The sequence below is a fragment of the Myotis yumanensis genome, unplaced genomic scaffold, assembly GCF_028538775.1.
Source record: "Myotis yumanensis isolate MYYU_CA2020_CCGP unplaced genomic scaffold, mMyoYum1.0.hap1 SCAF_1, whole genome shotgun sequence".
In the NCBI taxonomy this organism is placed as follows: Eukaryota; Metazoa; Chordata; class Mammalia; order Chiroptera; family Vespertilionidae; genus Myotis; species Myotis yumanensis.
In genome coordinates this window covers 158,573,609-158,587,794 of record NW_027223752.1, presented here as the reverse complement: position 1 = coordinate 158,587,794, position 14,186 = coordinate 158,573,609, and the positions used below count along the sequence as shown (strand labels likewise).

At 46.7% G+C, this 14,186-nt stretch overlaps 1 long non-coding RNA gene and 1 pseudogene across 1 annotated transcript in view; both read left to right on the top strand.

Annotated features, from left to right (window-relative positions):
• Positions 1-14,186, top strand: part of LOC139006217 (uncharacterized) — a 788,050-nt gene that overhangs the window by 179,490 nt on the left and 594,374 nt on the right. The gene's annotated exons all lie outside the window — the stretch shown is intronic.
• Positions 1,420-13,170, top strand: LOC138998921 (nuclear respiratory factor 1 pseudogene; annotated as a pseudogene).

Sequence of the window (14,186 nt, the reverse complement as noted above, 5' to 3'; positions counted from 1 at the left end):
AGCCTGAGAACTTGTTAGAAATGTGGACTCTCAGGTCCACTCTGAATCTATTGAATTTGAACCTACATTTTAACATAATCACCAGGTGATTCATGTCATTATTAGAATTTGAGCCACACTGTTCTGCACTACATATTTTTCAACCTCTTAAAAATTAATGTCCACTTAATGAGATCCCATGTAATAAAAAAAGAGTAGATTTTTTTTTTTTGTAATAAAGGCCTTTGGAGCCTTCCAAGACTTCACAGAATATTTCAAAATAAAGGTATACAAACATTGGAGATAGATGAGTAAGATATAAAAATGCCTGCCATATTTAGTTATCTGGCAGATGACTAGTCCAGTAAAGTGTTCCTTTCTAAAGTTTTAGGGTGTGGATGAAAGGGGCCACATACTAACCTGACAAACTCAGGGAAGGCCTGCATAACAGTCTTGCAGACTCAGAGACCTAAAGTAACCACAAAGCATGGTTTAAAATTAAACTTTAACTAAAAGCAGCTGTGATATGGAACCAAGATGGCGGCGTAGGGTGTAGACCTGTGCGTGCTGCCTCCCACAACATCATTGAAACTACCAACTATAAGACAAACAACCACCATTCAGAACCATGGGGAAGTTGGCCCAGTGGAAGTTCTACAACTGGAAGGAAGGAAAGAAGCACAGTGAGACTGAATAGGAGCTACAGAGGCACCAAAAACAGAGGTACAGAGTCCCGAGCCAGGAGGGCTGCAACTGGATGCGCGGTTTTTTTTCAATCAAAGGGGGTTACAAACTCTCGAATCCTCTGGGCTTGCTCGGGGTAGGTCTCTGAGGCCCCAGACTCCACGGGGAGAGGTGGCATGGCCTTGCAGCGGTGGGAAAGCGAGGGAGTCTCTGTTGCTCAGCTGCTCGCCGGCACTGAGGGACGCGAAGTCCCGGAGTCCCAGAGAGGCGAGGAGCCGGGAGACGCCATTGCTATTTGCTCCGCCCTGGTGACTCCCTGAGACCCTGCCCTACTCAATTTACATCCCCATTCAAGCCGTGCCAGTGGCGCAAAAAGACCCACCTGCACTTTTGCAGCCTAACCCAACAAATTGCAGACTTCAACTCCTCACACCCATAAGAGACACACTCAAGAAGCAGACCCAGGAGAACCAAGATGGCGGCGTAAGGTACAGACCTGTGTGTGCTGCCTCCCACAACAACATCAAAACTACCAACTATAGGACAAACAACTATCATTCGGAACCATGGGAAAACTCTACAACTGGACGGAAAGAAAGAAGAGCATTGAGACTGAGTAGGATGTGCAGAGGCACCAAGTACAGAGCCCAACCCAACAAACTGCAGATATCAACTCCTCGCATCCAAAAGAGACACACTCAAGAAGCAGAATCAGGTTCGGAGGAAGCTGGAGCCAGACCAGGCTGGGCCGGCGACATGGAACCGCTGTACCAGCAAACGCACAAGCACGTCCACCAGTTCCAGTCTCACACAGGATGCTGGGAGACGGCAGACAAGCAGACTGTGCACTTAGTAGAAAATGAAATCCAAGCAAGCATACCAGATATTCAGCCACCAAGAACGCCTGGAGATTTTGTCCAGCAAGGAGCCGCCCAAAAAAAGACAGAATGCCAAACTTCGTGTTGCCCCGGTGAGGCCGGGATGGCCTCAGTGAGGTCGGGACGGCCCCGGTGAGGCCGATACGGCCTCGGTGAGGTCGGGATGCCCCCAGAGAGGTCAAGACAGCCCCGGTGAGGTCGGGATGGTCCCAGTGAGATTGAAACGGCCCCAGTGAGGCTGCAACGGCCCAGGTGAGGTCGGGACGGCCCCGGTGAGGTCAGAATGGCCCCGGTGAGGATGGCACCAGTGAGGTCGAGATGGCCCCGGTGAGGTAGGGACAGTCCCAGTGAGGTTGAAATGGATAATAAAGACCAATATAAACTGATGAACAAAAATAGATGCAGAGGCACAACAGCATTGAATAGACTGTCAAACTACAGTGGGAAGCCTGGGGAGGGTTTGGGGGGGCATTTAAGAGATCAACCGAAGGACTTATATGCATGCATATAAGATTAACCAATGGACACAAGACACTGGGGGGTAGGGGAGGCCGGTTGCATGGGGCAACCAGGATGGCAGGGGGGTTAGTGAGGGACGACCAAACGACTGAACAAGCAGGCTGCATGGGGCAACCAGGCTGGCAGGGGGGTTAGTGAGGGACGACCAAACGATGGAACAAGCAGGTTGCTTGGGGTGACCAGGCCAGTGGGGGGTCCATGAGGAGTGACTAGGCCAGTTGGGGGGGCAGTTGGGGGCAACCAGTCCAGCATGGGGGGCAGTTGGGGGCAACCAGTTCAGCAGGAGGGGCAGTTGGGGGCAACCAGGCCGACAGGGGGCAATTAGGGGCAACCAGGCCAGCAGAGGGGGGCAGTTGGGGGCGACCAAGCCAGCAGGGGGGCAGTAAGAGGCAACCAAGCTGGTGGGCGGGGGGCAGTTGGGGCAACTAGGCTGGCAGGGGGGGGCAGTAAGGGGTGACCAGGCCGACGGTGGGGGGAGGGGGGCAGTTAAGAGCAACCAGGCTGGCAGGGAGGGGACAGTTGGGGGTGACCTGGCTGACATCGTGGGGCAGTTGGGGGTGACCAGGCCATCAGGGGGGCAGTTAGGGGCAACCAGGCAGGCAGGAAGGTGAGCAATTAGAAGCCAGCAGTTCAGGATTGTGAGAGGGATGTCCGACTGCCAGTCAGACCTAAATGGCAGTTGGACATTCCCTGAGGGGTCCTGGATTGGAGAGGGTGCAGGCTGGGCTGAGGGGACACCCCCCCCCCCCCCAGTGCATGAATTTTGTGCACTAGGCCTCTAGTCCTCTATAATAATAAAAGTGTAATATGCTAATTAGACCAGATGTCCTTCCGGATTACCTCCCTGATGAAGCCGGGGCTGTGAGGGAAGCCCAGGTCCCAGGTGCTTGCTGGTAGCTGGAGGGAAGCTGGTGCCAGCAGCCCAGGAAAGGAAGGCCTACTCTTGTAAGAATTTCATGCATCGGGCCTCTAGTCTACTTATATAAAAACCTTGGATGCAACATCATGGCCAGAACCGCGACCAACTGGAAGGAAGTCAGTCCTGCAGGGGTCGTCTTGGAAACGGCTGCACCCTCCCCCAGCTGTTTCCTGGAGGGTGAGGTTTCAGGCAGGAACCTGACCTCGGAGCAGAGCATGGAAGTGAAATGATTTGTAATGGATCTATTAGTGAAGCTACCTTTGGAAATACTATATCTATAGATCAGTGATTCTCAACCTTGGCTGCACATTAGAATCACCTGGGAATCTTTTTAAAATCCTGATTTCTGGGCCCCATCCCCTGGAAATTCTGTTTCTTTGTTATTAATGTTGTGGCCCCACCTCATAACAAAGAAACAATTTCCAGAGGATGGGGCCCAGGAATCAGGATTTTAAAAAGATTCCCAGGTGATTCTAATGTGCAGTCAAGGTTGAGAACCACTGCTATAGATAATATTAAAAATATATCTAAACGTGCAATTCTTTGTCCAAAAAATTAGCATGTTCAAAAATTAAATGAAGAAAACTTGGATATACTCGATGGAGATTTTCACACATATTTGAGTGATGATTCCATTGATTCCACAGATGATGCTGAAAAGGAAAATTTTCCCATTGAATTTCTTAATACATTTCGTACCACATAGAAATCTCTAAGACATACGCCAGGGACCGCATGTTTTTGGGCAAACTGCACGTTATTTAAATCATCATAACTACAGATCATAATGCACTTTAGGTGTTGTTTTTCAATAATTATAACATTTTTATTTACAAAAACAATTAAACAATTAAAGTTCCTAGTACTTTTTAACATATGGTACTGCGTAAAACATTTTCTAAAAGCGCCAGGAACTTGAAGATGAAGACTATTCGAATGACCAAAATACAATGTAGCTACAATGCTTTATGGGTTCGTGCAATTATATAGTTTTTCGTAGATTGACCTGCACGGTTTCCACCAATGAGATTGCTTCATTCGATGTGGACAAGACAGTGTGTTGGCATCTAAGGTCCATAACAGATGGCGCGTGAAACACGAGAAAACTCGTGAGCGGTATGAAAGGTGTTAATAGTATTACTCCTTCGGGAATGCCGTGTCATAAATTAAAATTGAAAGTGGGTGCAATCATCATGCTATTGAGAAATCTCAATAGTGAATGGGGTCTTTGTAATGGTACCAGATTTATTATCAAAAGATTATGACCTAACATTATTGAAGCTGAAGTGTTAACAGGATCTGCAGAGGGAGAGGCTGTTCTGATTCCAAGAATTAATTTGTACCCATCTGACACTGGCCTCCCATTTAAATTGATTCAACGATGGTTCCCCGTGATGCCAGCATTTGTGATGACTATTAATAAATCACAAGGACAAACTCTAGACAAAGTAGTCATATTCCTACCTGAACCCATTTTCGAACATGGTCAGTTATATGTTGCTTTCTCACGAGTTTGTAGAGCGTGTGACGTTACAGTTAAAGTTCTAAATACTTCATCACAAGGGAAATTAGTCAAGCACTCTGAAAGTGTTTTCACTCTTAATGTGGTGTACAGGGAGATATTAGAATAAGTTTAATCATTTTATCAGTCATTGTTTGCATCACTGTTGTTTTATATCATGTTTCTGTTGTTTTCATATTATGTTTTTGTTGTTTCCATATCATGTTTTTGTCGTTTTTATATCATGCCTGTTGTTATATCCTTTTGTTACTGTTTACTTATTAATAAATTTATATATTATTTTCATATATATTTTACTAATGTCCTTTCATCTCTCACACTTCTATTATAGAGAAAGGGCAAATAGCAATATCAAAATATCTCCACAAATTAATTCCCTTTTTTTAAAAAAATATATTTTATTGATTTTTTACAGAGAAGAAGGGAGAGGGATAGAGAGTTAGAAACATTGATGAGAGAGAAACATCGATCAACTGCCTCCTGCACACTCCTCACTGGGGATGTGCCCACAACCAAGGTACATGCCCTTGACCGGAATTGAACCTCTGACCCTTGAGTCCGCAGGCTGATGCTCTATCCACTGAGCCAAACCAGTTAGGGCAATTAATTACCTTTTAATGTGCACAAATTTAATGCACCGGGCTACTAGTCTTATCTAATAATAGACAAACATGGTAATTAACCTTACCTCCGACATGCTTCCAATTGGCTAATCAGGGAGATATGCAAATTAACTGCCAACCAAGATGGCGGCCAGCAGCCAGGCAGCTGAAGTGAACAGGAGGCTTGCTTGCTCCAGTGATGGAGGAAGCCAAGGTTCCCCGCCTGCTGCTGTCGGACTCTGAGCTTCACTCTAAGAAACAATGTTGCGAATATAGAAGCTAAACAAACCCCAGAAATCTGCTTTCTGCCAGTCGGCCTCGGAGCTGGAGCTGCAACAGTGTTTCAATTATAGAAGCCAAACAAACCCAGATACCTGCTTTCAGCAGCCGAGGTCTCAGAGCTGGAGCAGAGCCTCAGAGCTAAAGCCGGCTCTCAGTTCCAGTGACAGCCATAGAAGGTAAATAAATCCCAGAATAAAAAAAAAAAAGGAAAAAAGGAGAGGTTGGGAGCTTCAGTCACCCGCCAGCCTGAAAACAGCCCTCAGCCCCTCACCCAGACTGGCCAGGCATCCCAGTGGGGACCCCCACCCTGAAGGGGGTGTGACCAGTTGCAAACAGCCATCATCCCCTCATCCAGGCTGGCCAGGCACCCAAGCGGGAGCCCCACCCTGATCCGGGACACCCTTCAGGGCAAACCAGCCGGCCCCCTCCCATTCACCAGGCCTCTATCCTGTATAGTAAACGGGTAATATGCAAACTGACCCTAGCAGCAGAAGGACTGGGAATGACTGGTCACTATGACACACACTGACCACCAGGGGGCAGACACTCAATGCAGGAGCTGCCCTCTGGTGGTCAGGGTGCTCTCACATGGGAGGAGCTCTGCTCAGCCACAAGCCAGGCTGCCAGTACAGCGATGGTGGTGGGAGTCTCTCCTGCCTCCTCAACAGCACTAAGGATGTCTGACTGCAGTTTAGGCCTGCTCCCTGCTGGCAAGTGGACATCCCCAGAGGGCTGCCAGGCTGCCAGAGAGGTGTCTGATTGCCATCTTAGGCCCAATCCCTCGGGGAGTGGGCCTATGCCAGCAGGTGGTCATCCCCTGAGGGGTCCCAGGCTGTGAGAGGGCACAGGCCGGGCTGAGGGACCCCCCTTCCCCCCCCAAGTGCACAAATTTTTGTGCACCAGGCCTCTAGTATATAATAAAATCCTAATATGCAAATCAACTGAACGGCAGAACGACCAGCTGCTATGATGTGCACTGACCACCAGGAGGCAGACACTCAATGTAGGAGCTGCCCACAGCCCACAGTCTCCAGGCCAGACAAGCGGGTGCCAATGGGGTGCCAGTTGTCCCACAGATTGGCCCTGATCACTGGCCAGGCCTAGGGACCCTACCCATGCACGAATTTTGTGCACTGGGCCTCTAAATACATTATATAAATATAGACGTAACCCGCCATTTTCCAGAACATTATCTCAATTCGTTGAGGTTCTGCTTCCCAGCAATTGTAGAGAGTTTGGCTCAAATAAAGTCACAAAAATTCTTTACAGGTTTGAATGTTTTTATGTTAACAAGGGCTATATGTGGAGAAACCTCTGATGCATTTGAGGTTAAATCCTTCCTAGTTGGATTCTGGTGTTGCCAATGGTCTGATTTATAAGTAAACCAGAACTATGAGGAATAGAAATGGGGAGGTAAATGAGTGTTTATTTTCTTCAACTCTCATTAACCTTAGCTCTGGTGTTTGTACCAAAGAAATTACTTGTATTTATTCTTATGGCTAAATTGCTAGCAATAAATTAGGAAAGGAAAAAAAAAATAACCACGTGGGATAATTGACTGAAAAACAAATGTCAGTAAAAGTAAACAGAATGGATTCCACTAAATCTACTTGCAAAAATGTCAGAGGAGTTGAGTTGTTTTCCCTCACAATATTTGTGCTGGTATAAAGTTTAATTAAATTTCTCCATAGAGACTGGGTATTTTGCTAGATGTCACTTTGAGATTTTTCTCAATGAAGGACTGCATTCTGATTAAGTGATGCAACATTTGTCCTCGGTAGTAGATCTATGACAATTGACACCTCTCTTTCCCAACTCTCCCAGGCTAACTAAGCAGCAGGAATGAAGGAGCACTTGCCACTGAACCAGTACTTCCGAGGCTGGACCAGTCCTGCTTTGGTCACTAAGGAGCTGTGACCTTGAGCAAATTCCTTAAGACCTCCAGCATATTAAGTATCAGAGACATTGATTTGCCTGACACATACGTTCAACAGCAGTTCTGAAAGCCTTCCTGCTCTAGCAGCCTCTGTTGTATTATAATGTTACACAAATACACAGCCAGTGAAATTTAGCAAAATAAATAGGAATTTGGGGAATTTTAAAAACGAATAAACTATTCACTGAGCTGGCGTCATCAGGTAACTGCATATTATTTTAGGATGAGAAATTAAAAAGAGTAATATGTTTGCCTACACTTTTTTTTCATATATTTTATTGATTTTTTACAGAGAGGAAGGGAGAGAGACAGAGAGAGTTAGAAACATCGATGAGAGAGAAACATTGACCAGCTGCCTCCTGCACATCTCCTACCGAGGATGTGCCCGCAACCCAGGTACATGCCCTTGACCGGAATCGAACCCGGGACCCTTCAGTCCGCAGGCCGATGCTCTATCCACCGAGCCAAACCAGTTTCGGCGTTTGCCTACACTTTTAAGTCTTAGGCTTTCTTTACCTTTAATATCACATTTATTAGGCTTATCATGTAAATAGTGCTGATCTTTCTTGATTTTAGTTATATTTCCAAGCTATTTGAGAATGGCCAAGGGTAACTGTTTTCTGCACATATCATTATTTTCTTCTTTTTGGGGGGAATCTTATGAGCTGTTGAAGAAAATGGTAGATAAATTAGCTATTTTTTTAAAAAAAAATAAGGACATTTAGGTTGTTCTTGGGCATCTAGATGAACACACCTTTGAAATTCCAGAGTCATTCTCTGTTCAGACCCCTTCAAGGCATAACTATCTGATAATCCAAGCATGTCAAACTCAAAGGCTAACACGGGCCAAATAAACAAGGTTTAAATTTATGTACGCCACAAAAAACCCCCAAAAGCTTCAATTTTCATAGAAACGTAGTTTTATTTAGAGGCATGCTGTATACAAAGGGCTGAAATAAATGAGTAATTGTTAACATAAAATAATAGAACATTTTAATAAAAATCAATATTTTTTTCTTGAACATTAATTCACCAGACACAAATTAATAAGCACAATGCAAATAAACCTATCTTTCTTGTTCTCCAAAAGCAAAATATTTCCTGTTGCACACACCAAACAAGTCAGTTCAAGACTAATGACGTGGCAATCAGCTGCTAAAATATTTGCTGTTAGTATTAGTGGAGAGAAATGGTGCACTTGTGCGTAAGGCATGTAAGGGAAATGAATGCAACATGATTATAGTAATCAGTCATTAGTGAACGTTGTAGTTCATTATTAATAACTAGAGGCCTGATGCATGAAAATTCATGCAAGAGTAGGCCTTCCTTCCCCCGGCTGCTGGCACCTGCTTCCCTCCAGCACCCGTGACCCAAGCTTCCCTCCTCTTGCTGCTGGCAGGCACCTGGGACCCAGGCTGGCTTCCCTAGGCCACCAGCAGGCAGCTGGGACCTGGGCTGGCTTCCCCAGGGACCCGGCTAGCTTCCCCCAGGCTGCCCGCAGGCACCCAGGTCCTGGTTGGCTTCCCTCTGGTGCTGGGGTCCAACCCCAACGGGTCCAGGGATCCCCAAAGGTGTGGACGGAGTCGGCAAAGAAGGAATGACACGAAGACAGCCTTCAGTTGATCAGCAGCCTAGTCAGGACCTCTAGCCAGGATCTCCAGCCAAGTTCTGTCTAGGATCTCCAGCCAGGTTCTGTTGCCATGTTCTCTCACTAGGTTCTCCAGCCAGGTTCTATCCAGGTTCTCCAGCCCAGTTCTGTTCAGGATCTCCAGCGAAGTTCTGGTCTCCAGCGAAGTTCTGGTTAGGAGGTTCTGTCTCTAGTTGTCTTGTGACATCTGTATTTATACCAGTTGATTGCAATCCTATCAATCTCTATTTCAATGGTTAGGGCGTTTCTTTATCTCCATTCCAGGGAGTAAAGATTATGTAGCTTAAGTGTGATTGTTTGTAGTTAAAGTGATTAACTACCCACCTGGCACTTAGTTAAGGGGTTTTATCCCCTCCCTAACTTCAGGGAAAAATTCCTACCTGGGGAAACAACCTTTCTCGGAGAGGTGACCTTGGTTAAAACACATAGTGCCAAGAAGGTGAGCAAACATATTAAGAACAGTATGCCATATATGCCAGGTCCCTTGAAACAGCAAGGATGGACCGGCTCCCGGGACTCTGGCCCCTGTTTTTTCAGGAAGGACATCCGGAATGATATCTGGAAGACGTCTGGTCTAATTAACATATTGCCCTTTTATTATTATAGACTAGAGGCCCAGTGCACAAAATTCATGCACTCGGGGGAGGGGGTCCCTCAGCCTGGCCTGCGCCCTCTCACAGTCTGGGAGCCCTCAGGGGATGTCCCGGGGGGAGTGCGCCTAAGTCATCAGTCAGACATCCTTAGCGCTGCTTTGGGGGTGGGAGAGGAACCAGCCACTGCTGCTGCACTTGCCAGCCATGAGCTGGGCTTCTGGCTGAGCGACGCTACCCCTGTGGGAGTGCATTGACCACCAGGGGGCAGCTCCTGCATTGAGCATCTGCCTTATAGTAACTGGTTGTTCTGCTGTTCGGTTGATTTGCATATTAGCCTTTTATTATATAGGATTATGTATAACAGGATATTGTAAAACTTAAGTTATGAAATTTTTATTGAAACATTTTTTACATTTTTCCATACCATTATATTGGCTGGGCCACAGAAATATTTGTTGTGGGCCTCATGTGGCCTGTGGGCTGCGAGTTTGACATGCTTGATGTAATCATAGAAACCCCTCTCCCTTCCTGTTCCCTGCTGTGCTTTCTCTCACTTTTTTGTAATCTTCCTTAGCTCTCCCCTAAATTCCAAATGCATAAAAGAAAACTGTAAAACTGTATTTCTCTGGAGCATTTGAAATCTTGCTTCCAGGCATGTCATCTGTTTGGCTCAAATAGACTCAAGTAAATGCTTACAAAAATTCTCCACAGGTTTGGAAGTTCTTATATCAACATTAGTAATCCCTCAAAAATAAATTAGGGTTTTTTTTTTCTTGTGATATACCTTTTATGTGGGAGAAAGATAAAAATAGACTTGGGCATGAAAATAAATTAGAGCCTACTTTTTTCAATAAAATACTAAAGAATTCCTTCAGTAATCAAAAGGCAAGTGTGAAATTGCCTTTTGTTTAGTGGAGAAATAAATAGAAACAAGAAAGAATCTCTTTTTAATAAAAACTTAATGGTATGCCCATTCAGCTGCCATGTTGCATGAGCTAAATAGCTGGATTTGTGACATTCAGAAAGCAAAGAAATCATGAACAAAAGTGTAAAGAAAATAATAAGTCTGAAAATTAAACACTTTAGCTTTAAGTCTTGCCAGTGGATCTTCTAAAACTGCAACCTGCATATTTGTGTTGTAAACAATCATGGTGTTTGTACCTATTCTCATTTTTAAACTAAATATATGACAACAATGGAGCTCAATTAAAAACGGATTAACCACATAGATATGTATAATTGATTATGGTAGATTTTTGCCGGAAGCTGGTCCATCCTTGCTGCTTGACACAGTCGCTGCAGGAAAGAAACATCTGCACAGCATATGTTTCAAGGGACCTGGCATATATAGCATATTGTTCTTAATATGTTTGCTCTCCTTAACGCCATGTGTTTTAAACAAGGTCACCTCTCTGAGAACGGTTGTTTCCCCAGGTGGGGATTTTCCCTGAGGTTAAGGAGGGGATACAACCCCTTAACTAAGTGCCAGGTGGGTAGTTAATCACTTTAACTACAAACAATCATGCTTAAGCTACATAATCTTTACTCCCTGGAATGGAGATAAGAAACGCCCTAACCTTTGCAATAGAAATTGACAGGATTAAAATCGACTGGTATAAATACAGATGTAACAAGACAATAATCATCAGATCCTGACCAGATCCTAACCAGAACTTCCGCTGGAGATCCCGACCAGAACTTTGGCTGGAGATCCTGGCTAGAGGTCCTGACTAGGCTGCTGATCAACTGAAGGCTGTCTCCGTGTCATTCCTTCTTCGCCGACTCCGTCCACACCTTTGGGAACCCCTGGACTCGCTGGGGTTGGACCCCAGCAGATTTTGCTTTGCTAAATCCACCCAGATTTTCCCTAAGGAGGCATACCATTTTATCCACTTGGTGGATAAAAAGGGGCTCTACAATAAATCTAACTAAAAGTAACTTAAAGGGTAATTTGATCCTAAATCCCTATTTTAGCAGATTATGGTGGGTGGGTGGCTCGTCATGCCCCAGGCATATAACTTGTTTATTAAAAGGTTTATCTTTGGAGTCTCCACGGCATTACACTCACAGCAGCGCAGCCGCTCGGAGTAGATCTACAGGGAAGAGCACAGAGTGACCCAAACCGAACACATGGTTACCACCCAAGCCCGCGCGGTGGCCCAACAAGTACAGCAGGTCCCTGTGGCCACCTACACGGATCACAGTATGTGGAATGCTGATGAAGACTCGCCTCCGTCTCCAGAGGACCCTTCTTATCGTGATTCCGACATATTCAGCTCCGCAGCCGCTGACGAGGTAACAGCTCATCTGGCTGCTGCAGGGCCTGTGGGAATGGCTGCCGCCGCTGCTGTGGCAACAGGGCAGAAACGGAAACGGCCTCACGTGTTTGAGCGGAATCCATCCATCCGGAAGAGACAGAAAACACGCATGCTTCGCAAACTTCGAGCCATGTTAGATGAGTATACTACTCGAGTGGGGCAGCAAGCTATTGTGCTCTGCATCTCACCCTCCCAACCCAAACCGGTCTTTAAAGTATTTGGGGCAGCACCGTTGGAGCAGGTGGTGCGTAAGTACCAGGGCGCGATCCTGGGGGACCTGGAGTCCACCCTGGCCCAATGCGCCCCCGGGCCGCAGGAGGGTAACTCGGAGCTCCCACCTCTCACCAGCGACGGGATTCCAGTCTCTGTGAATCAAATGACCCAGGCCCAGCTGCGGGCATTCATCCCAGAGATGCTCAAGTACGCCACGGGTCGGGGAAAACCAGGCTGGGGCAAAGAAAGCTGCAAGCCCACCTGGTGGCCTGAAGACATCCCGTGGGCCAATGTCCGGAGGGATGTCCGCACGGAAGAGCAAAAGCAGAGGGTTTCATGGACCCAAGCACTCCGGTCCATAGTTATAAACTGTTATAAACAGCACGGACGGGAGGACCTTTTATGCGCTTTTGAAGATCAGCAAACACAAGCAGAGGCTGCAACCACACAGAGTATAGTCCATCTTGTTCCATCAGAGACCGTAGTCCAGACCTTCAGTAACCCCGATGGCACTGTCTCACTTATCCAGGTTGGCACAGGGGCAACAGTAGCAACGTTGGCTGATGCTTCAGAATTGCCAACCACAGTCACTGTTGACCAAGTGAATTATTCTGCTGTGGCAGATGGAGAGGTGGGACAAAACTGGGCCATGTTACAAGGAGGTAAGATGACTATCCAGAGGGTGCAAGCTTCAGAGGCCACACAGACAGTGGCATCATTGACAGAGGCCGCAGTGGCAGCTTCTCAGGAGATGCAACAGGGAGCTACTGTCACCATGGCGCGCAACAGTGAAGCTGTTGCCACATTGGCCGAAGCCACCTTGCATAGTGGGGGACACATTGTCCTGTCTGGGGAAACCGCAGCAGTCCTTGCAGCACTTGCTGGAGTCCAAGACGCTAACGGACTGGTCCAGATCCCTGTGAGCGTGTTCCAAACTGTGGACCTGCAATCCCTTGGGTAACCAGCCTCACCCAAGGCAACGGGCCGGTGCAGGTGGTCATGGCCCCTGGGGACACCAGGACAGCGGGTAGCAGTCACCATAGACCAGCCGTGGGCAAACTACGGCCCGCGGGCTGAATCCGGCCCGTTTGAAATGAATAAAACTAAAAAAAAAAAAAAAAAGACCGTATCTTTTTATGTAATGATGTTTACTTTGAATTTATATTAGTTCACACAAACACTCCATCCATGCTTTTGTTCCGGCCCTCCCGTCCAGTTTAAGAACCCATTGTGGCCCTCGAGTCAAAGAGTTTGCCCACCCCTGCCATAGACGGCCAGGCTGTGGAAATGACAGTGACATGCAGCCATATCATGGCATCGTTTTCTAGTCTACTTCAGACATTTTTACACCTTGCAGAGGTGCAATCAAATGGAGTTAAGCCCCTCAACTTTGGAAGAAAAGTATTGTTAATCCTTTTTTAAAAAAGGAAGAAAGGCAGTGAATGTTGAAATTGCATTTTTTAAAGTACCACTCTTGATTTTCTGGGATTGGTGGAATAAGATACTGCATGGTTAGTTTCACTGTCCCTAAAAAGCCAAATTGTGGCAAGACTTCTTTCTGCGAAAACGTGTGTGTATACTTATGTGTGTGTGCGAATGTGAATATATGTGTATGTGTACAGATGGATTTAAACATTTACATATAAATAAAGTATATATGTGTACGTATATATTCATCTATATGTATAAAAGCCTAAGCAACTGGATGGCCAGCTGACCAGCTGGTAGCTATGATGCACACTGACCACCAGGGGGCAGATGCTCAATGCAGGAGTGTACTCCCACAGTGGAAGCACAGCTCAGCTGACAGATGGGTGCCAGACACCAGGCTCACAGCTGGCAAGAGCTCACGGCTGGCAAGCACAGCTGTGGCTGCACGAGCCTCTCCAGCCTCCATGGCAGTGCAATGAACGGCAGGCACAGTGGGGCTGGGCTGAGCGGGAGTGGCTCAGTGCCTGGCCCAGGCTCCTCCCCGGCTGCCTGCCGCTTCTCTCACTACTACATCCCCTAAGGGCTCTTGGATTATGAGAAGGCCCAGGCCAGGCTGAGGGACCCCACTGGCGCACAAATCTGTGCACCCACCAGGCCTCTAG